The 25,666-nt window shown below is 41.5% G+C and overlaps 1 protein-coding gene across 11 annotated transcripts in view; it reads left to right on the top strand.

The window, feature by feature from the left end:
* Polr3H (RNA polymerase III subunit H) overlaps window positions 1-25,666 on the top strand; it is a 797,681-nt gene that overhangs the window by 663,290 nt on the left and 108,725 nt on the right. For 2 of the 11 annotated variants that reach the window (XR_011393263.1, XR_011393262.1), the window contains exons 1-2: window positions 9,861-10,212; window positions 15,174-15,371. The exons of 1 other annotated variant lie outside the window; for it this stretch is intronic. The gene's annotated coding sequence lies outside the window, so the exon portion shown is untranslated. 8 more of the 11 variants (XR_011393261.1, XM_070094851.1, XM_070094854.1 and 5 more) reach the window with 7 other exon arrangements.

Raw genomic sequence — 25,666 nt, 5'->3', positions numbered from 1 at the left:
CACCAGGTGGTATTCGTGTAGTTAGGTGATGGTGGAATTATTGGAGGAAAGACGCTTTTTCTGGAGTAATATTTGCTTTTCGTTTTGTATATTGCGACCGCTAGTAACTGAGGGATGGAAAAATCGCAGTTAGGAAACAGCCCACTGGGAAGAGATACTTCATCTCTACAGAACACGACCTTAAAACATTCCTAAGTGAGGCTGGACTAACAGAATCAGAGTAAAGTGCAGATAATACCCACAGTCCACCGTTAGTGTTATATTGTCATAAATTTGTGCCCCCCTAAATTCTAATACCCCAACTACTTTTGATTGTCATTGTTGTATTCAACGACCATTCTACCTCATAGTCTTAATTGTGTTTAATATCTACAGAATCTATCTCCTTTTTTACAACTTACCGCATCACTGTTCCATCTTATTTTATTATAAATTAACCATAACTTGTCCTCAATAATTCTACCTCACTTTAAGAAATACTCAATTGCCCAATTTTATTCTAAAATCTCTATTATTGCCCAATTTTGCTTTAAACTATATTGATCAACCTTATTGTAAACTTCTTTTATTGACCATTTTTATTCTATACTTTTTTAAACTAGTATTTTCAACTACAACTTTTATATTATCCTGTCTACCATCTTACTAGCATATTATAACCAAGTCATTGCCATTTTTATTTTTATAATTTTTTTTTTATTATTCTTTTGCTACCTTAACTTGTGTATTTTATCCTGACAATTTAAATCTAGTTATACTCTAATTCTTGTAAACAACTTATATAAGACCTTAGTGCAATTACAATTGAGAGTCTTGTGCCTTTTTTATATTATTAGATTAAACTCAGTTGTACTATAGCTCATTCTAGCTCAATACATAGTCAATACCAAATTCACTATATTAGACCATAGTGCAATTACTAGTGAGAGACTGGTGCTATTTTTAATTTGTATTTTTATATTAGATTAAACCTAGTTGTACTATAGCTCATTCTAGCTCAATACATAGTCAATACCAAATTCACTATATTAGACCTTAGTGCAATTACTAGTAAGAGACTGGTGCTATTTTTAATTTGTATTTTTATATTATTAGATTAAACCTAGTTGTACTATAGCTCATTCTAGCTCAAAACATAGACTCCACAAAAGTCATTATATTAGACCTTAGTGCAATTACAAGTGAGAGTCTTGTTCTATTTTTAATTTGTATTTTTATATTACTAGTTTATACCAAGTTGTACTTTAGTTCATTCCAGCACAACACATAGACAACATCAACTTCATTATGTGTAGTAGTGACTATACTCTATATGACCAAAATACTCTAGCTATATACTTGTCCAAACTTCCTACCACTACAGATATCAGTACTAGAACTCAACACACAACTCAGGATATAAATAACCATAATTTAAACCTAGAAGATGATTGATCACGTTGACCCTGATCTAAACCTCCATAATCTGACACCCAATCAAAACCTATTGGAAAGTAACTGCCTTTATTACACAGCATCACAAGCCAGCACTATCCTAAACAATGCTAAAAGTCTATCAGTACTTAACTTCAACATCAGGTCCTTAAGCAAACACTATGATGACCTCCTAGCACTCATTGAATCACTAATTCACCCTTCTCCTGCATTATCCTTACTGAGACCTGGCTTAAGCAGGACACAATAGATATCTACCCTCTACCAGGATACACAGCAATTCACAACTGCAGACCAAGCCAAGTTGGGGGTGGTATTGCAATCTATTACTCTAACCAATTATCTTGTATTAGCACCACTTGCTTTAGTGATGAATATGGGGAATACATTTTTGCTAATTTTACTGTAAAAAACCTTAAGACACCTATTATAACAATCGGTGCCATTTACCGGATACCTCACACAAACATCCCAAATTTCAGTGAGAAATTAAAGTCTCTAATAACAAACAGACAAATGAATAAGCACCACCTTCTCTTAGCTGGAGACTTCAACATCAACCTTGGCTTACTGGATGATCAGCCTGTAACTGATTTCATCAACAATATGAACAACACACTTCTCATACCAAAAATAACTAAACCAACCAGGCTCACTGAGACAAATGCAACCATAATAGACCACATATGGACCAATATACTAGCCCCCCTTAAATCAGGGATAATCACAGATAGCACTACAGACCACTACCCTACCTTCCTCCTGACAAACATTAGTAAACCACCACTTGAATACAACAAAGTCTCATTTAGACTCCATGACGAGGCCTCAATAAGGAAGTTCACAGCTGACCTAGAGACTGTTGACTGGCCTACAGAATTCTCCAAGGCCAATGGTATTGATGACTGGACAGACATTTTTCTTAACAAATTACTTAGACTATACAACAAACATTGTCCTATAAAAACAAAACAGATCACAAACAAATGGCTTGGTTGCCCATGGCTAACCAGCACCATTCTGAAATCCATTGACAAGAAACACCAATATGAAAAGCAATATAGACAGGGCTTAATACACAAAGATATTCTTAAACATTATTCATCAGTTCTCACCAAAGTAATAAAGAAAGTCAAACAACTATACTACTACAGTAGATTCACAGACACTAGAGGAGATATAAAAAAGACCTGGAAAACACTCTCTCAGATTCTAGGGACCCACAAACTGAAAAAAAAACAAGAATATTGTCCTAACTAAACCTAATGAAACACCACTACATCCCACTGGCACAGCTAACAAGATAAACGACTTCTTCTCAACCATAGGATCTAATCTCGCCAATAAAATCCCACATACCAATGCCCATGCCGGGGACTACTTAGATGGGAATTTCCCAATTTCCTTCTATCTTGCTCCAACTGAGCCCACGGAAGTCACCAAGATTATAAAGTCACTTAAAAATAACTCGGGAAATCTGTCTCATGTCCCACCATTACTGTACAAGCGAGCAGCCCATGTCCTTTTGCATGCTATTTCATTACTTTTTAACAAGTCACTAGAAACTAGCACCTTCCCGAAACTACTCAAGATGGCAAGGGTTACACCAATACATAAAGGTGGTGACCCTACAGACTTAAACAACTATAGGCCAATATCTAACTTACCATTGCTATCCAAAATCTTTGAGAAACTCGTGCACAGGAGACTGTATTCATTTATAACAGCACAAAACATACTCAACCCCTGCCAATTTGGATTCAGGAAAAATAAAAGCACTAATGATGCAATCATAAAAATGCTAGATCTGCTTTACACAGCATTGGAAAATAAGGAATATCCACTAGGGATTTTTATTGACCTAAGAAAAGCTTCCGACACAGTAGACCACGACATCCTACTCCACAAACTTGACCATTACGGTATAAGAGGCCATGTGCTTGCTTATTTCAAATCTTACCTTACTAATAGGTATCAGTATATCACCATTAAAGACACAGCATCAACAACACGGCCACTTGATACTGGAGTTCTGCAGGGAAGTGTCCTTAGTCCCCTGCTCTTCCTCATATACATCAATGATCTTCCAAACGTATCCCAACACCAGAAACCCATTCTCTTTGCTGACGACACGACTTGTCATCTCACACCCTAATCTTGCCACCCTCAACACCATTGTTAACGAGGAGCTGATCAAAATATCGACTTGGATGACAGCCAATAAACTTACGCTTAACACTGACAAAACCTACTATATTATGTTTGGTAACAGAGCAGGAGATGTACAAATTAACATTAAGATTGACAACACACTAATTACCAGACATAATGAGGGCAAATTCCTAGGCCTATACCTTGACAACAACCTGAATTTCAGCACCCATATCCAACATATAACCAAAAAAGTATCCAAAACGGTTGGGATCCTCTCCAAGATACGATACTACATGCCGCAAAATGCCCTTCTCACACTATACCACTCACTTATTTATCCATACCTCACCTATGCTATTTGTGCTTGGGGATCAACTGCAGCAACACACCTAAAGCCAATAATAACCCAACAAAAAGCTGCAGTAAGAATAATCACTAAATCCCATCCCTGGCCCCACCCCCCCACCCACTCTTCATAGATCTAAACTGTTCAGTACATCCACACTTACTACTGTGCAATCTACATCTACAGGGCCTTAAACTCTAATATCAACCTTGACCTAAAACGCTTTCTTGATAGTTGTGACAGAACCCACAGGCATAACACCAGACAAACATCTCTACGACATTCCCCGTGTCCGACTAAACCTTTACAAAAATTCAATGCATGTCAAAGGCCCTAAAATCTGGAACACCCTACCTGAGAACTCTAGAACTGCAGACACATTCATCACCTTCAAAACTACCATTAGAAAACATCTCATCTCCCTGATACACCCCGTCAACTAACTACACGAATACCACCTGGTGGTTCACACACTCACTCACCCATTTGACCATAAACAGAAATATTAATCTCAATCTTAAAATAATGAATCCTGTGATACTCCAATACTGAAACTATGTACTGTGCCAAAACAAAAGCATTCACATTGCTAAACTCACAAACTAGTATTTAGTCACTTAGCCATAATACCAACTTACCTCATAATTTGTAATATTTTAAAATTAAGAATTAAACTAAGTCTACCCGAAATGCCTAGCCATGCTAGGTGTTCTAGTGGTACACTCTGTAATCATTATTTTACTACATGTAAACCACACAATAACCAAATTCTGTAAACTCAGCATTGTAATCCTTATAGAGAATAAACTTTGAATTTGAATATGAATTTTACTGTATACGTCTGGTATTTCAAGAATGGAGAAAAACTAATGAAAGTCACTGCACTCCACTAAATACCATTATATTACTGGGTAGTTGCTACTACAACACTGAATTCTATTCACTGGTATCACTAGATTATATGCGAGGTACACTAGCAGGCTAGGGAGATTATTAAAACAGCTGACCTGTGTATACCTGCAAGATATTTTTTTTTCTTTTCCTGCTCTGTAATTCTAAAATGAATGCAACTAGCTTTCATCAAACTCAGCCAAAGCTGCAAGATTGTTTTGAGGAATAAGTGTTTCATTTTCACCTGCGGGGACGCCATCATGCCAGCCAGGAACACAGTTGTTGGAGAAATAACTGTTCCGCCACGAACCTCATGGCTGAGACCTTTCCTTGACCTTCAATCAGTCTTTCCCTAGGGAAGCCTAATACTTGGTCTAGAATCCCGTAATCGTCGCCAATTGTGAAAAAGTTGATGGAATCCATAACTGCTGATGCAGTTTGAAGTCACCTTGAAAAATAGAATTTGATCAACGAATCTCAGCATGGTTTGACAGAAAGGCATTCTTGCCTTACGAATTTGAGGTTTTCGAGGCGGTAGACCAAGATACCAAGAATACAAGATATATATGGACTTCACTAATCAAGAATACAAGATATATATGGACTTCACTAATCAAGAATACAAGATATATATGGACTTCACTAATCAAGAATACAAGACATATATGGACTTCACTAATCAAGAATACAAGATGTATATGGATTTCACTAATCAAGAATACAAGATGTGAAAGTTAAGACACATGTGCAACATCTGGATATCTTTATTGTAGACGTTTCGCCATCCAGTGGCTTTATCACAATAAAGATATCCAGATGTTTCACATGTGTCTTAACTTTCACATTGTCGGTATTTTATACCTTTCTTGCACAATACAAGATGTATATGGACTAAACTAATCAAGAATACAAGATGTATATAGACTTCACTAATCCCATATACAAGCATGAAACTAAGTAAGGGCACATGGAATCTGTATCTCTTGGGTCGAGGCATGGCTGACTGATGGGCAACAAAATTTGCATTAATGGGGGAACTCGGAATGAGGACTTGTTGCGAATGGTGCCAGAGGGATCAGTGTAAGTTTATTCAGGTATACACAAATACAGTTACATAGATTATCATACATAGCAGCATATGTGTAGAGAACCTAGGATAACCCAAAAAAGTCAGTGATTTATTTCCATTGCGGTCCTTGTATTTCCAAGTGGGACCCTTGTTCATGGTCTACATAAACTACACTGAAGAGGGAATAAATGGTAATATAAGTAAGTTTGCTGATGACATTAAAACTCCATCAAGAAAAAAAATGTACAGGATGATTTGGATATGGAAATAAATGGTATAAAATACCGACACAATGGAAATATAAACACATATGCAGTATAATGTGATCCTTTATTGACAACGTTTCACCCACACAGTGGGCTTTTTCAAGTCACACACAGATCTACCTGGGGTGGAAGGTACGGGAGTATTTATAGTCATGTTCAGAATGTTGAGGTCAGGTGGAGAATGCTGCATCTGATGATCTACCGGGTGGAGTTATAGTCTTGGGTAGCTTGGGTATTGGACAAGTTGTGAGTAGACCTTCTGCAGTGTTCTATGTTCTTATGTGGGATAGCGATGAAGAAGTTTCTTGTGTACGAATGGTATACAATACCGACAAGATGAGATTAAGACATGTGCAACATCTGGGTATCTTTATTGTAGACGTTTCGCCATCCAGTGGCTTTATCAATACAAATTCTAGGACATAACTTGAAGACAGTAGAACTATGTACAGAAGATGAGGTAATCAGTCCCTCAACCTAGGAGTAGGTGCGAAGAGCACCATAGTCGTGGAGATTCTGAAGCAGAAGAAAGGATCCTGGCGCTTATATAGTAACGTCAGGTGTAGCAGACGAGGGCATATTCACATAGTTCTACTGTCTTCAAGTTATGTCCTAGAATTTGTATTGATAAAGCCACTGGATGGCGAAACGTCTACAATAAAGATACCCAGATGTTGCACATGTGTCTTAATCTCAAGAAGTTTCTTGGCGAGTGGTTCAGCTATGTTATAGAAGCCGTTGTTCTGGTTGAAATTGTTGGTTATAGAGATAAGCGATGATTCCAGGATTCTTCGGTTGTTAGGTAAGACACATATGCAACAGTTAGGTATCTTTATTTCGAAACGTTTCGCCTACACAGTAGGCTTCTTCAGTCGAGTACAGAAAAGTTGATAGAAGCAGAAGATACTTGAAGACGATGTAATCAGTCCATCACCCTTAAAGTTTTGAGGTGGTCAGTCCCTCAGTCTGGAGAAGAGCATTGTTCCATGGAATGAAACAATATGGAGATGAAGTGACAGGATGGAGCCTTTTATAGCGCCAGGAGGTGAGACGTAGGTCACTAGGAGAGGTAAGATCTCAGATGTTGGGAGGACAGGTCCCTCTCAGATCCAACCGTTCTCACTAGTAGAGGTTGTCGAAGTTGATTGTAGGTCTGTACCAAGATACCCTTGTGTTGCAGTGTCAGACAGACTGAGGGACTGACCACCTCAAAACTTTAAGGGTGATGGACTGATTACATCGTCTTCAAGTATCTTCTGCTTCTATCAACTTTTCTGTACTCGACTGAAGAAGCCTACTGTGTAGGCGAAACGTTTCGAAATAAAGATACCTAACTGTTGCATATGTGTCTTACCTAACAACCTGTCGGTATTTTATACCATTTTATTATTCAGGATTCTTCGGTATTGAGTGTTGTCTTCTGTAGCGATAAGTCTTGAGTTTCTGTAGTTAATTAAATGGTTGTGTGAATTGCGATGTTGTACACAGGCATTCCTTGTATTGTCAGTCCTGCTTGCATATTGGTGTTCTGAAATACGTGTTTGGAGGTCTCTTGATGTTTCGCCCACATATAATTTGTTGCAGTCATTACAAGGGATTATGTATAACCCTGCAGAGGATGGAAGCTTGTCCTGTCTACTACTGGTGATGTCCTTGATGGTCGTGGTTGTGGAGGTAGATAATGGAATGATGTATTGGAAAAGATGTTGGAAACATGTTTGGCAATGGAGTTGGTGGGGAGGACTATGTATCTCTTCTCGGCAGTGTCTTCTCTGGGTGTGTTGAAGATGTTTAATGCCCGCCGTCTGCAGTCTCTGATGAAGTGACGAGGATAGTAGAGTTTAGAAAATACTTGTTCAATTATAGTGCATTCTTCCTCAAGGAACTCATTGCTGCAGATTCTGAGTTCCTTGAGGAAGAATGCACTATAATTGAACAAGTATTTTCTAAACTCCACTATCCTCGTCACTTCATCAGAGACTGCAGACGGCGGGCATTAAACATCTTCAACACACCCAGAGAAGACACTGCCGAGAAGAGATACAAAGTCCTCTCTACCAACTCCATTGCCAAACATGTTTCCAACATCTTTTCCAATACATCATTCCAAGTATCTACCTCCACAACCACGACCATCAAGGACATCACCAGTAGTAGACAGGACAAGCTTCCATCCTCTGCAGGGGTATACATAATCCCTTGTAGATGAATGGTTCAGAGAACCGACATGTTGAACATCAAAATGGTATACAATACCGACAGGTTGTTAGGTAAGACACATATGCAACAGTTAGACAACTTTATTCCGAAACGTTTCGCCTACACAGTAGGCTTCTTCAGTCGAATACAGAAAGAAGGCAGGAACAGTAGAGATGTGAAGACGATGTAATCAGTCCATCACCCTTGAAGTCGTAGAATTTGAGGTTGTCAGTCCCTCGGCCTGGAGAAGTTCAGTTCCATAGTCAGGAACTATCTGAAGATCAAGCAACAGGGCACTGTTGCTTGATCTTCAGATAGTTCCTGACTATGGAACTGAACTTCTCCAGGCCGAGGGACTGACAACCTCAAATTCTACGACTTCAAGGGTGATGGACTGATTACATCGTCTTCACATCTCTACTGTTCCTGCCTTCTTTCTGTATTCGACTGAAGAAGCCTACTGTGTAGGCGAAACGTTTCGGAATAAAGTTGTCTAACTGTTGCATATGTGTCTTACCTAACAACCGACATGTTGATAAATTAGACACATATGCAACTCTTGGGTATCTTTACTGAGGAAACGTTTCGCCACACAGTGGCTTCATCAGTCCATACGTAGGAGAAACTTGAAGAACAAGAGGAGAATGAGGTAATCAGTCCCTCAACCTCAATCAGTCGACTCAAGGTTGAGGGACTGATTACCTCATTCTCCTCTTGTTCTTCAAGTTTCTCCTACGTATGGACTGATGAAGCCACTGTGTGGCGAAACATTTCCTCAATAAAGATACCCAAGAGTTGCATATGTGTCTAATTTATCAACATAATCCCTTGTAATGACTGCAACAAATTATATGTGGGCGAAACATCAAGAGACCTCCAAACACGTATTTCAGAACACCAATATGCAAGCAGGACTGACGATACAAGGAATGCCTGTGTACAACATCGCAATTCACACAACCATTTAATTAACTACAGAAACTCAAGACTTATCGCCACAGAAGACAACACTCAATACCGAAGAATCCTGGAATCATCGCTTATCTCTATAACCAACAATTTCAACCAGAACAACGGCTTCTATAACATAGCTGAACCACTCGCCAAGAAACTTCTTCATCGCTATCCCACATAAGAACATAGAACACTGCAGAAGGTCTACTCACAACTTGTCCAATACCCAAGCTACCCAAGACTATAACCCCACCCGGTAGATCATCAGATGCAGCATTCTCCACCTGACCTCAACATTCTGAACATGACTATAAATACTCCCGTACCTTCCACCCCAGGTAGATCTGTGTGTGACTTGAAAAAGCCCACTGTGTGGGTGAAACGTTGTCAATGAAGGATCACATTATACTGCATATGTGTTTATATTTCCATGATTTGGATATGTTGATGTGGTCAGAGAAGCGGCAGTTGCAGCTCTGAGTAGACAAGCGTAAGGGGCGCCACTGGCCCTCACACTGACACTTCAGTTCACCAGGTAGTGCCACTGGCCCTCACACTGACACTTCAGTTCACCAGGTGGCACAATTGGCCCTCACACTGACACTTCAGTTCACCAGGTGGCACCACTGGCCCACATTGACACTTCTTACTAATATTTACTCTCGGGGGTTTGAAAGGTAAACAATAATTAGCGCACATGGTGCAAGCTGCTGGTTAACACAGTTCTGGCAAACAGTTAAACAACCGCACAGTACAACAGTGTATAGAACATCTGAACAGCAGTAGCAGCAGCCAGAGAAGCACTGAGAGTGCTTCAGTGGAACACCAACAGTGAACCAACGGTGACAACAGATTATTCAACCAAGGCAACGGGAGTGACAACAGACACCACTGAAGCAGTGAGTAACAGCAGTACATGCAGCCAGTGGAGGAGCAGGAGGAGGAATTTCTGAGTGCACGTCGTCCGGAGAGGGTGACAGTGACCAGGTGGCGACTGGCCAGGGGGTAGATCCTACACCTGACCAGGCAGTGACTGAGTGACCAGGTGGTAGCTCCTACATAAGAATGAAATAACACGACAATAAGCCCATTCTAGGCAGGTCAGCTTGCACCCACACATGTTCCCGTGCATCCTGTATTTAAAGCTACTCAAAGTTCTTGCCTCAGTGATACTACTTAGGAATTTGTTTCAATTATCAACAACTCTGTTGCCAAATCAATACATACTTCCCAATATCCTTTCTAAATCTAAATTTCTCCAACTTGAATCCATTGGAAATAAGTCACTTTAAGTTTTTTGGGTTATCCTAGGAAATTTACACATGTTACTATGTATGATAAGTGTACTTATGTGTACCTGTACTTTAAACTTACTTATGTACTTAGCTCTGTGAGTCCTATGTTGGTTAGATATTTTCAACATGCATGTATGTATTTATATACCCTTTATTTAGGTACAGGTACACATAGTTGCACAAATTATCATACATAGTAATGTGTAAATTATCTAGGATAACCCAAAAAAAAACTTATCTCCAACATCTAGGTTGGCATCTATTATTGTGAGGAGCGTCTGCACCATCCTGCATGTGTGGTTGCATTTAAATGTCCTAATAATTCCTCAGTCTAGTGGTTTGTATCAGAAATGTCAAACATGTCGGTAAAAAAAAAACTTGACTTGTGGGTCCACATCTTGCAAGGGTTCATTCAGGATGACTACACGAATTATCAAGGGTGAAGAGAATCTTGAGTGCAGGATTCTTTATGTACAGGTAAAACCTGACTTAGAGTAAAATAATGCTGGAACCACTCAGAAAAAAAGGCCTCATTCATCCATGTTGTCTGGTTAGACCTCCAGATAGCAGGCAGTGTTTTTTCTTTACCCTGGAGCAATAAATAAGCATGAACTTTCACTTAAAAATCACCTCATCTGCTTGCTAACCTGACACTCTACACTCACCAGCTCTCCCAACCTGACACTGCACAGCATATCATTATCCTTGCCCGAGTGACTTACCCTCCCAATATAAATACTACGGTCCTATCTCATATTTTGTATCTGCTGAAAAGGACTTCAGTTAGGGGTCAAAGTATACAGACTTTATCTTGGATATTTCTGTCTCCATGTGGGTTATTACCTAGCATCAACAAGTGTTCATTACAGGAGGTCCTCCACATTCGTGAGGGTTAGGGGATCAAGAGCCTCGTGAATCTTGAAAATTTGCTAATGTTTGGTATGCAAATATGATGTAGGGAAATATAATAATACTGTACTCTAGCATTCACGAATGTTTTGATGTGCAAATGTATTGTAGGGAAATATAATAATAGCATTTACTTAGCCTAACAATACTGCTTCCTTAACCTATTGAACCACGAACAATCATAAAACACATGAAAATATTGTAAAATATTGTATATACCTGTTGTGGTTTAATAAATAATGAACAAACAAAACAAAATTGGGCGGCTGGGCATTCGCAAATGTTTGAAGCTCGCAAAAATGGAGGGCTAGCTGTATGCTTTTATCAGTAATACTGCATATTAAATAAATCTTTTAAATATTCTTTAACTATTCATTGTCAAGTAGCATTAAGCTCTGGTTTGTCTGTCTGAAATGCTGTACATAGCTGTAGACTTTTCCATGTGAAATATGACAAATGTAAACCAACCTCTGTAACACAAATGTATCTTCTTGAAAAATAATAATTTCTTCATCTTCATTATTAATTATTATACAGCACATTTTTTTAATTCACAATTTACAGTATGGTTATTTGTGTATCGTTCCAGTCACGGTATTGTGCCTTTTTTTGTTATTTATGGTGTATTTTTGTTATTTCCGCTCTACCTTTAAGTAGTTTTTGTTTTGCTGAATTTTAATGGCTTTGTAAAACTGAATGTCACAGTTGATCTGTAAAAAATAAATGACCTTGTATTTACTAATTTGTAGCTACATTAGCAGAGCGGTGGTCTCTCTTTGTGCCAGTTGAAGAATATTACGATATTCCATAGGATTTGTAAAGTATTTGGCATGAGTCTAGGGGATCTTCAGTAAGAAATATACTCATGGGAAATCTTAATAAGAAATTTACTCATGGGAAATCTTAATAAGAAATATACTCGTGGGAAATCTTAATAAGAAATATACTCATGGGAAATCTTAATAAGAAATAAACTCATGGGAAATCTTAATAAGAAATTATATACTGTAGACCATCTTTTAACACGGTTTTGTCTTGCATGTTTTGGTTATAGCACAATTGAAGAATTGTGGCACATTTTTGTTTAACACTTCATAAAATTAATTTAACAATGTTTTGGGAAGGGAAAAAATTTTGAGCGCCCGGTTGCCCGCAGGGCGGGATGGGCTGTGGGTTACATCACTGAGTCAACGGAGGAGACCTACCACCATCCCCCGCCAGCATCAGCCACCCCTACCACCCTCCCAGCCTTCAGTTCAGTTCATGTGTGTGTGTTGGATGAACCTGTGCCAGTAGCTCTGTGTTTGTTTAGATACGTTTTAATTGCCATATCTTAAATCTGCCAAGCAATCCCGGCACCCAGTAGGCATACAAGTGTTGCTGAAAGTTGCAAGAAAAGGTTTAAGTGTTTAAGTCTTAGAATTAATGAAGAAAATAGAGATATTTGACAAGAGATAGCCTGTAGCCGGAATGAAGCGTCATTTTGCACACAAAAAGAATGAGGTAAATATGAGTTTGTGTGATGACTTGACTGACTGACTGACTGACTTACTGAATGACTTAGATTTTTTCACTGAAGAGGACCCTGAAATGGTATCTAGAGCAGCTGATGCCTTACCGTCAATTGTATAATGTACTTTAGAGTAAGATAGAACAGAAATCCCTTGCAGAATTTATGCACACTCCAGTACAATCAGTACTTCTACCATCCACCTCAGACCAGTAGGGCCACAGCATAACTCTCCACTGTCTTCACAATCATCCACAAACACCAGCACCCACAATTGAAGGTAAGAAATAATATTATTTCTGTTGCATTTGTAATCTACTTAGTGAAAGCAAAATAATACATTACGACAGTGAACTACAATTACATATTCACTTTTATTTTTGTAAGATCTGTTGGTCTAAAAAAAAAAGTTGTTGGCTTTTTGGGGGCCTCCAGGAATGTAACCCTATTTTTCTCAAGTTCTTCAGTTTGTCTAACATGGTTTTGCCTAACACGGCGTTTTCAGGGCCATAACTACCGTGTTAAATGATGGTCTACTGTATAATGATATAATTAAATCTTTTGTGAAGATTCAATTTTAGTATAAATGAGGAGATCGAGAAACTTCATAAAATATATCTTTAATATAACGTACAGTGGATCCTCAACCAACGATATTAATCCATTCCTGAGAGCTCATCGTTAATCGAAATTATCGTTAGTCGAGTTAATTTTCCCCATAAGAAATAATGGAAATCAAATTAATCCGTGCAAGACACCCAAAAGTATTGAAAAAAAAAATTTTACCACATGAAATATTAATTTTAACACACACAAGCTGAAGAAGACATGTACAATTACATGACACTTATCTTTATTGAAGATCTGGTGATGATTGATGGGATGGGAGGAGGGGAGAGTGTGGATGGTGTTAGTGTTTAGAAGGGGAATTCCCTTCCATTAGGACTTGAGGTGTCGAAGTCCTTTTCCGGGGTTACTTCCCTTCTTCTTTTAATGCCACTAGGACCAGCTTGAGAGTCACTGGACCTCTGTCACACAACATATCTGTCCATAGAGGCCTGTACCTCCCGTTCCTTTATGACATTCCTAAAGTGTTTTGCAACATTGTCACAATTAAACACTTGTTCAGGTTTCAGTTCTTCACTGTCTATGTACTCCTTGAATTCCTGCACATATTTTTCAGCTGCTTTTTGTTCCGAACTGGCAGCCTCACCATGCCTTATCACACTATGTATGCCACTACACTTCTTAAATTTCTCAAACCAACCTTTGCTGGCCTTAAATTCACTCGCATCACTAGTTGCAGGCATTCTTCTAATTAAATCGTCATGCAACTTCCTAGCCTTTTCACATATGATCGCTTGAGAGATGCTATCTCTGCTATCTGTTTTTCGTTTATCCACACCAATAACAGTCTCTCAACATCTTCTATCACTTGCAGTCTCAGTTTCGAAAACATAGTTGCACCTTTGGCAAGAACAGCTTCCTTGATTGCCGTTTTCTTGGCCACAATAGTAGCGATGGTTGATTGGGGTTTTGTGTACATCCTGGCCAGCTCGGAGACACGCGCTCCACTTTCATACTTAGCAATGATCTTTTTCTTCATATCCGTAGTAATTCTCACCCTTTTTGCTGTAGGGTTGGCACTAGAAGCTTTCTTGGGGCCCATGGTGACTTATTTTGCAGGTGCAATTGCAAAAAACGCTGTGATAACATGAAATGTTCCGATTGTATGTTTGGATGGGACTGCGGTGGCTGGCTGGCTTGTAAACACTGGCCACATGTGGACGCGTCTCGAACGGAACGAATCGTGTTGGTCAAGTTTTTTAGCGCTAGTCGAGGCAAAATTTTTGCATTAAAATGTATCGTTAGTCGGATTTAATGTTAGACGATGCCATCGTTGGTTGAGGGTCCACTGTATATTACATTATGGTCTTAAGGTATTTTAATGGTACCTTTTACTTATCAATTAGATACCAACACTTAACAAACGTATAAATTATATACAGTTTACAATGACATCCATTCTGGCTGAATGGGTCTTTATACATAGAACTGATAAAGTTACAGAATCTCCACTCCTAGAGACTATCAAAATTTAACAACTTATAATCCAATGAGAATAACTGAAGTCTCTTAAACACAGGAGAGTATCTACTAAGTGAAAGTGTCGCAAGTACTCGCACTTTCTAGAGACTGAGAAAATAATGCTATAATCAAGATATTTTCTCAATCAAAGTAAATGAGCAAGCAAGGAAGACCTCAAGACCAAGAGAGGTGTTGTACTGCCTAACCCACACCACTCACCCCTGACATCAGCTTGCGCCAGGCGAGTAGTGCAGAGGTGAGGCCACACGATCATTATTTGGTCGTTTCCCATGGTGAATGATCCATTTCCTTACCAAAATAATTAATCGTATAAATCTTTCCTCTTCAAGGGGGGCTCCTTGGCGCGGTGAAGAGGCTCTTGGTCTGAGGAATTAGACCTGTCGGTCTTCTTCCTCAGACCGAACCTAATTACCTCCCAATCCCCCCTTCCCTATCCCATCCTCCCCATCCTCCCCTTTTTCCTTTCCTCCTCCTCCTCCCCATCCCTCCCTTTTGCCCTTCCTCTTTTTGGCCTTTGGGATTTTTCCCACAGGCACACTAGTTCATAGGTAGGGGGAAGGGTACTGGGGTCCATCCTATTCCGTTGAGGTTCTTGGCGGTGGCGTAGTTTGCCATGGGATCTGGATTGCCTGGGGATGTCCCGATCCCTCTCCGGTATCCCGGAGGGTGGCTTTGGGTGTCTTTCAGGCGACGGGTGTATCTCTGGAAGCCACCTTTCGGATTCCTGGGGTGGTGGCCGAAGGAAGTATGCTTTGTGGCGGATATCCAGCCGACCTCTTTTGTCCACCGAGGTAGCTCGGCAGATGTGAGGTTGCTATCCCAGATTGCTGGTTTACTGGCATGAAGGGTAGGGTATGGCACAGGTTCCATGCTGCATCTGCGCTACTTGCAGTGCTGAGGTCCTCTTGGGTGCGGAGGGAGATTTCTGGCCCTTTCATTCCTCCTAGGAACTATCCCTCCCCGGTCCCCCCTTTTCTTATTCTTTTTTTTTATTTTTATTTTTTTCTTTCTTTTTTTTTCTTAAAAACAAAAAGAAAGAAGTAACCTAACCATGGAGTCCCAAATCCATGACCCCGCTACCCCCGGGCCCCTTATTGTTACCGCACCCTGTTCTGACCTCACCTCGTCTTTTGGCCACTCTTTGGACACTCCCAAGACCCCTGTACCTCTTGCTGGTGCTGTTTCCTCACCCGCTTCAGGTACCCGGGGCTTCCACTGACTCCTTCGATTTGTCTGACCTCCGCTCTCTTTTGACTATGCTTCCGGCCTCTCCCTCTATGGTGCGATGATTTTCGAATCGCTAGCCCGTCTCACGTCGGACTGACTCTGGTCCCACTTCTAAACGCCAACAACAATCTCCAGATGTTACTTCGTTACCTTCCCATTCTACTCGGAAAAGACCGACACGTCATGCACTCCCTCTCCACACTCGGTTTTGGACCACACAATGGACTAAATTCTTTACTTTACGACCGACTTCTTCTACTGCCTATCTTTCTGACCATAGTATTGGCAAAGCGCTCCTACGCCACGTTGGTAGAGATATTTCCTTTCATGCTCTTAAGAGTGGTATGCGCATCATCACAGTCCAGGATTCTACCCAAGCTCATGATCTTTCTCTTCTTTCACATATCGATACTATTCCTATCACTATCGAAAAACATCATTCCCTCAATTCTTGTAGTGGTACTGTTATTCTGCCCCATACCATAGTCCAACAGAATTTCCAGACATGTGGCAATGACATTCTCGAACAGCTGGAACTCCAAGATCTCCCAATTTTCAAGGTAGACACTTATGTTCTTCCTGCTCGCGGGCAAAGACGATACCCTTGCAATGTGGCTCATTTAACTTTTGACAGCCGTGAACTCCCGTCCTCTGTTTATGTAGCAGGACATCGGTTACAAGTTCGGAAGGTGATCCCTACACCGCAACAGTGTAGGAATTGCTGGCGATTTGGCCACCCAGCAAAATATTGCAGATCTATAGCTGAATGCCCAGTCTGTGGTGCTGATGACCATTCTAATACATCTTGCAGTCGACCTCCCTCTTGCCTTAATTGTCATGAGGCTCACCCTTCGTACTCTCGCCGTTGCCAGGTCTACTTAAATGAGCGGGAAATTCGTTGCCTCAAAGAGGCAGAAGGTCTCCCTTATACTATGGCAGTTTCTCATCTCCACCCCCAAGGGAGACTACCCCGTGTTTCTTATTCTCGTGTTTCAAAACGTCCCCCCACTTCTGGGGTCCCATCTTCTGCAGCCTCCTCTGCGGTTGCCAGTCCCATAGTCACTCCTGTATCTAATTCTTTTGCTGTCCTGGGCTCAGACGTCCCTACTTCAACACCTCAGTCTGTCCTCACTTCTTCGGGTTCTCCCTCACAAACCCCGGTATCGACAAGACCTCATATGACACCTCCCAACCGTCCCTCTACTTCTCAGAGGTCCAACAAATCTCCTTTAACCTCTCCTTCCCTTCATCCACCTCCACATTTTACCTTCCCGGCCTCTGTACCTAGGTCTTCCCCTTTCACTGGCTCCGTTACAGGTGTGGAGGTTCATCCTCCTCCTCATACTGTGCCTTCCTCCCCTGTCCCCTCCCAAGTTTCTTTCTCTTCTGCCACCTCCCGGGTTTCTGCCTCTTCTGTCCCCTCCCACATTTCTCCAGTTCCCTCCACCCTTTTGCCCCCCCCCCCACCTTGGTACAGTCCATTACAGCTCTGGCCTTTACTCAAACTCCTCCTCCTTCCATCTCCAATATTGTCTCCCATACGACGTCTCTGAACTCCGAAACACTTGAAGCAATCTCTGAATGTATTGCAGAGACCAAACCATCAATGGACACTGATCCACCCTCTGTTCCTTCTCTCTCCTCTTCTCCATCTGCGCAACTCCTTTCTTCACAACGCACCGTTCCTTCACTACTTGAACGTTTTCCTTTGCCACCACACGTGGACTTTTCTAACCCTTCTAGTCCGTAGGTACCCTTACCTGCGGATTTCAGGTATCTTTATTGTTGCCCATCATGGCCTATTTACAGTGGAATATTCGCGGCCTCAGGGGTAATCGGGGTGAGCTTCAGATGTTGCTCTCCCAGTTTTCCCCTGTTGGTGTTTGCTTACAGGAACCAAAATTACACTCGGCCATTATCTATCCCATCTCAGGCTATAATTTATTGTATTCTTCAGATCCTTTTCCTGATGGGACCTTTAATGAAAGTGCCCTTCTTCTACGCATTGATATTCCGTACCATCAGCAATTTGTTTGTACTTTGCTGCATTACACAGCAGCCCGTATCCACTTGCATAGGTGGTATAAACTCTGTTCTTTGTATCTCTCTCCTTCTCGGGCATTATCTATCCCGGATATTGCCTTTCTTGTTTCGTCATTACCGCCACCACTTCTGTTACTTGGCGATGTTAATGCCCATCATTTCCTCTGGGAGGGGTCTCACTGTGATTCCCGTGGCATTCAGTTAGAGGCTTTTCTTGCTACCCACCCCGTCCATGTTTTAAATACAGGTACTCGCACCCATTTTGATCCTCGGACTCATACTCTCTCTTGCATCGATCTCTCAGTCTGCTCTTCCTCCGCCACATTAGACTTCACCTGGTCTGTTCTCCCGGATTTACATGACAGTGATGATTTCCCAATCATTCTTACTTCCCCTTCATATTCACCACCTCTTCATAACCCACGCTGGCAATTTGATCAGGCAAATTGGAACCTTTACTCACAACTAACTGTTTTTAGTGAGGTTCCTTCTTCGTCCTCCATTGATGAGCTTTTACACCTCTTCTCGTCCTCCGTTTTAACCACAGCTTCTCATTCTATACCCCAAACTTCGGGCAGGCATTCTCAGAAATGTGTGCCTTGGTGGTCTCCTGCTTGTGCTCGTGCAGTAAGTTTAAAACGCGCTGCGTGGGGCAGGTACCGGTACAATAGAACCATGGAGAGAGTTCTTGATTTTAAGCAGAAGCGTGCGCTCACTCGCCGTGTCATCCATGATGCTAAACACACTTGGTGGCGAGATTATGTTTCCACCATCACCTCTGCTTCCTCTATGAGTGCAGTCTGGGAAAAAAGTATGAAAACTGAGTGGTAAATATTCTCCTGACTCGGCTCCTGTTCTGCGGGTTGCCAGTGTTGATATAGCAAACCCACTAGATGTTGCCAATGAAATTGGCAATCATCTGGTCCGTATTTCTCAGGGGCTCCATCTATGCCCCTCGTTTCTTTCTTCAAAGTCTGCCAGAGAGTTAGCACCCTTGGACTTTTCTTCTCTCAGAGAACAACAGTATAATGTGCCTTTTACATTTCAGGAACTGGAGGCAACACACTCAGCTTGCCGATCATGGCAGCTGGGCCTGACGACATTCATATTCGTATGCTACAACATTTACATCAGTCAGCCCTTGCAGTCCTATTATGCCTTTTCAATCTTATTTGGTCACAAGGAGTTCTTCCACAGCTTTGGAAATTGCCATTGTTCTCCCTTTCCGCAAACTGGGTACTACGGGACATGAAGCCTCCCACTATTGTCCCATTGCTCTTACCAGTGCAGTTTGCAAAGTGATGGAATGCCTGGTAAATAGACGTTTAGTGTGGTATTTAGAGAGACACGACAGTCTCTCCACTCGTCAATATGGCTTTCGTAAGGGTCGTTCTACCATAGACCCCTTACTACGCTTGGATACGTGTGTTCATAATGCCTTTGTGAATAACCACTCAGTTATTGCCATATTTTTTGACCTTGAGAAGGCATATGACACAACTTGGAGGTATAATATTTTGGCCCAAGCCCACTCCTTAGGCCTCTGAGGCAATGTACCATCCTTCCTTAAGAACTTTTTAACTGACAGACATTTCTATGTTTGGGTTAATAATGTGCTCTCCCCGGACTTTATCCAAGCTGAAGGTGTCCCCCAGGGATGTGTGCTGAGCACGACACTTTTTCTCCTTGCTATAAATGATTTGGCCTCTAGTCTTCCATCCAATATTTAGTCATCACTCCATGTTGATGACTTCGCTATTGCCTGTGTAGGCGCTGACTGTCACCTCATTACAGTTTCTCTCCAGCATTGCTCATCTTTCATGGGGAGCTGACCGTCGAACTCTCCTTCGCCTACATTCTACCCTCATTTTATCGAAACTTGACTATGGTGAACAGATCTATTCAGCTGCCTCTCCTGCTACTTTATCTAGCCTCAACCCTATTCATCACCAAGGATTACATTTATGCCTTGGTGCTTTTCGCTCTTCCCCTGTTGAGAGCCTCTATGCAGAAGCAAACGTTCCATCCTTATCTGATCGCTGTGATGCCCATTGCCTTCGCTACTATGTACGCTCTCATGATCTCCGCAATCCTTCCATTTATAGAATGGTCACTGATATTAGTAGACATTCTTTATTTGTTCGCCACCCCTGTTTGCTCCGTCCCTTCTCTCTTCGCCTTCATTCGCTCTTGTCTTCTCTTCAATTACCACCTTTCTATGTACGTGTAGCATCTCACTTTTCCCTACCCCCCTGGGAAGTTCTAGCTGTTCGAGTCTGTTCTTTCTCTCTCCCTTGCTCGCAAGCCCAACTGTCTACGGTCGCTTCCCGCTCTCTTTTTCTTGACCACTTTCACTCTCATTCTCATGCCATTGCTGTGTACACAGATGGCTCTAAGTCTTCTGACGGCATAGGATTCGCAGCAGTGTTTCCGGACAGCGTCGTACAAGGGCATTTACTATCTTCGGCTAGTATTTTTACTGCTGAATTGTATGCCATGCTTACAGCACTTATCCGTATTGCATCTATGCCTGTGTCATCATTTGTGGTTGTCTCAGACTCCCTTAGTGCTTTACAGGCTATACAGAAATTTGATACACCTCACCCCTTAGTCCTCCGTATCCAACTTTGGCTACGCCGCATCTTTACCAAGTATAAAGATATTGTTTTTTGTTGGGTCCCTGGTCATGTTGACGTACAGGGCAATGAACAGGCAGACACTGCTGTGCGGTCAGCAGTACATGACCTACCAGTTTCATGTAGAGGTATTCCATTTACGGACTATTTTGCTGCAATATCTTCCCAACTTCACACCCGTTGGCAACAACGTTGATCTACTATGCTCAGCAACAAACTTCAATCTATTAAACTGAGTATAGGTTACTGGCCGTCTTCTTATCACCAGTGTCGAGGTTGGGAGACTACTCTCTCCCGTCTTTGCATTGGCCATACTCGTCTTACTCATGGATATCTCATGGAGAGGCGCCCTGCTCCTCTCTGTGAGAATTGCCAAGTTCCATTATCAGTCAGCCACATTCTGTTGGACTGCCCACTTTATCAACGAGCACGCAGAATTTACCTCCGTCGTCGTCTTCGCTCTGCTGCTCTCTCTCTACCTTCCCTTCTCGCTGATGGACCCACCTTTCATCCAGACTCTCTCATTGACTTTTTGACAACAACCGACTTACTTCACAAATTCTGATACCTTCAGCCCTTTCTACTTCAATCTCTTGCTACCCTCTACCCCCGTACTATCCCCTGTCCCGCTGTTTTCTGTAACCTACTGATCATCCCTCCTCCCTTCTGCCATCCAATACCCTCGCTTCCTTCCCTACCCTGCAGCGCTGTATAGCCCTTGTGGCTTAGCGCTTCTTTTTTATTATAATAATAATAATATAAATGATTTGGCCTCTAGTCTTCCATCCAATATTTGGTCATCACTCCATGTTGATGACTTCGCTATTGCCTGTGCAGGCGCTGACTGTCACCTCATTACAGTTTCTCTCCAGCATTGCTCATCTTTCATGGGGAGCTGACCGTCGAACTCTCCTTCGCCTACATTCTACCCTCATTTTATCGAAACTTGACTATGGTGACCAGATCTATTCAGCTGCCTCTCCTGCTACTTTATCTAGCCTCAACCCTATTCATCACCAAGGATTACATTTATGCCTTGGTGCTTTTCGCTCTTCCCCTGTTGAGAGCCTCTATGCAGAAGCAAACGTTCCATCCTTATCTGATCGCCGTGATGCCTATTGCCTTCGCTACTATGTACGCTCTCATGATCTCCGCAATCCTTCCATTTATAGAATGGTCACTGATATTAGTAGACATTCTTTATTTGTTCGCTGCCCCTGTTTGCTCCGTCCCTTCTCTCTTCGCCTACATTTGCTCTTGTCTTCTCTTCAATTTCCACCTTTCTATGTTCATGTAGCATCTCACTTTTCCCTACCCCCCTGGGAAGTTCCAGCTGTTCGAGTCTGTTCTTTCTCACTCCCTTGCTCGAAAGCCCAACTGTCTACTGTAGCTTCCCGCTCTCTTTTTCTTGACCACTTTCACTCTCATTCTCATGCCATTGCAGTGTACACAGATGGCTCTAAGTCTTCTGAAGGTGTAGGATTCGCAGCAGTGTTTCCGGACAGCATCGTACGAGGGCATTTACTATCTTCGGCTAGTATCTTTACTGCTGAATTGTATGCCATTCTTGCAGCACTAATCCGTATTGCACCTATGCCTGTGCCATCATTTGTGGTTGTCTCAGACTCCCTTAGTGCTTTACAGGCTATGCAGAAATTTGATACACCTCACCCCTTAGTCCTCCATATCCAACTTTGGCTACGCCGCATCTCTACCAAGTATAAAGATATTGTTTTTTATTGGGTCCCTGGTCGTGTTGACGTACAGGGCAATGAACAGGTAGACACTGCTGTGCAGTCAGCAGTACATGACCTACCAGTTTCATATAGAGGTGTTCCATTTATGGACTATTTTGCTGCAATAGCTACCCACCTTCACACCCGTTGGCAACAACGTTGGTCTACCCTACTCGGTAACAAACTTCAATCTATTAAACCGAGTATAGGTTACTGGCCGTCTTCTTGTCACCAGTGCTGAGGTTGGGAGACTACTCTCTCCCGTCTTTGCATTGGCCATACTCGTCTTACTCATGGATATCTCATGGAGAGGCGCCCTGCTCCTCTCTGTGAGAATTGTCAGGTTCCATTATCGGTCAGCCACATTCTGTTAGACTGCCCACTTTATCAACGAGCACGCAGTATTTGCCTCCAACGTCGTCTTCGCTCCGCTGCTTTCTCTTTACCTTCCCTTCTCGCTGATGGACCCACCTTTCATCTGGACTCTCTCATTGACTTTTTGACAACAACTGACTGACTTCACAAACTCTGATGATACCTTCAGCCCTTTCTACCTCGATCTCTTGCTACCCTCTACCCTGCACTATCCCCTGCCCCGCTGTTTTCTGTAATCTACTGATTGCCCCTCCCCCCTTCTGCTGCCCAATACCCTCGCTTCCTTTCCTACCCTGCAGCGCTGTATAGCCCTTGTGGCTTAGCGCTTCTTTTTGATTATTATAATAATAATAATAATAATAATAATAATAATAATAATATAAATCTTTCTTCTTTCAACACACCGGCCGTATCCCACCGAGGCGGGGTGGCCCAAAATGAAAAATGAAAGCTTCTCCTTTTACATTTAGTAATATATACAGGAGAAGGGGTTACTAGCCCCTTGCTCCTGGCATTTTAGTCGCCTTTTACAACACGCGTGGCTTACGGAGGAAGAATTCTGTTCCACTTCCCCATGGAGAGAACAGGAAATAAACAAGAACAAGAACTAGTATGAAAATAGAAGAAAACCCAGAGGGGTGTGTACATATATACAGTGGACCCCCGACATTCGATGGCATTGACATTCGATAAATCCGACATTCGATGCATTTTAACGCAAAAATTTTGCCTTGACATTCGATGGAAAACCCAACATTCGATAAGATTCATACGAGATGTGTCCACGTGTGGCCTGAACTCCCCCGTGTGTGCCAGTGTTTACAAGCCAGCCAGTGTGCGTGCATCTAAGGATACATTCGGTACATTCCATTTTTTTTTTTATTTATTAACACACTGGCCGATTCCCACCAAGGCAGGGTGGCCCAAAAAAGAAAAACTTTCACCATCATTCACTCCATCACTGTCTTGCCAGAAGGGTGCTTTACGCTACAGTTTTTAAACTGCAACATTAACACCCCTCCTTCAGAGTGCAGGCACTGTACTTCCCATCTCCAGGACTCAAGTCCGGCCTGCCGGTTTCCCTGAATCCCTTCATAAATGTTACTTTGCTCACACTCCAACAACACGTCAAGTATTAAAAACCATTTGTCTCCATTCACTCCTATCAAACACGCTCACTCCATATTATCCATATTATCACTGTTTTTGGTGCTTGTTTCTGCAAAATAAGTAACCATGGGCCCCAAGAAAGCTTCTAGTGTCAACCCTTCGAGAAAAAAGGTGCTAATGACTACTGAAATGAAGAAAGAGATAATTGCAGAGTACGAAAGTGGAGTGCGTGTGTCGGAGTGATGTGAGTGAATTTAAGGCCAGCAAAGGTTGGTTTGAAAGATTTAAGAATCGTAGTGGCATACACAGTGTGGTAAGGCATGGTGAGGCTGCCAGATCAAGTCCTAATGGAAGGGGATTCCCCTTCTAAACACTAACACCATCCACACACACCCCTCCTCCCATCCCATCAATCATCACCAGATCTTCATTAAAGGTAAATGTCAATTATTCTATTATTATTAATCTATTGTTGTTGTTGTTATTGTAATTATTCTATTGCATTAAACTTAATATTTCACGTGGTAAAATTTTTTTTTTCATACTTTTGGGTGTCTTGCATGGATTAGTTTGATTTCCATTATTTCTTATGGGGAAAATTAATTCGACTTTCGATATTTTCGACATTCGATGGCTCTCAGGAACGGATTAATATCAAATGTCGGGGGTCCACTGTATATATGCTTGTACATGTATGTGTAGTGTGACCTAAGTGTAAGAAGAAGTAGCAAGACGTACCCGAAATCTTGCATGTTTACGAAACAGAAAAATGTACACCAGCACTCTTACCATCATGTAAAACAATTACAGGCTTTCGTTTTACACTCGCTTGGCAGGACGGTAGTACCTCCCTGGGCGGTTGCTGTCTACCAACCTACTACCTAGGATCATATAAATATATACATATAATGATAATGGAAAAGATGAAAATGAATATTTAATATTATAAAGCTGATTATCCTCATTTTAGCTATTAACAATGATAATCACAATGTAGTATTAGATAGATGAACAAATATGAAAGTTATATTTTATAAAGTCGCGTCTCGGCGTAACAAAAAACTAAAAAATTATTTATCTGTTCTTTCGTAACCTTTCTTAGTTTTATATGTTGTTACTGTATCTCTTTCCTCCTGTTAGCCAGCATGGGCGTCTTTGCTGTCTTTTGTCTTTTATCATAATTCATATTTTTTAGCTTTGGGATTCATTTTGTAGCTCATATTTGGACCTTTTCTGTCTGACTCGTGTTTTTTATTAGGTATGGACACCACACATTATCTACACATCCCATTGTGACATAGTATACATTTCCACGTACAGTATTAAGCAGATTTTTTTATCATTTCTCCATCCACACATCTAAAAGTTATTTTATAGTTATCCAATGTAGCATTAGCATTTCT

This window comes from Cherax quadricarinatus, chromosome 48, assembly GCF_038502225.1.
Source record: "Cherax quadricarinatus isolate ZL_2023a chromosome 48, ASM3850222v1, whole genome shotgun sequence".
NCBI classification, from domain to species: Eukaryota; Metazoa; Arthropoda; class Malacostraca; order Decapoda; family Parastacidae; genus Cherax; species Cherax quadricarinatus.
The sequence above is the reverse complement of the archived record's forward strand: the minus strand, read 5'-3'. Positions and strand labels throughout refer to the sequence as shown.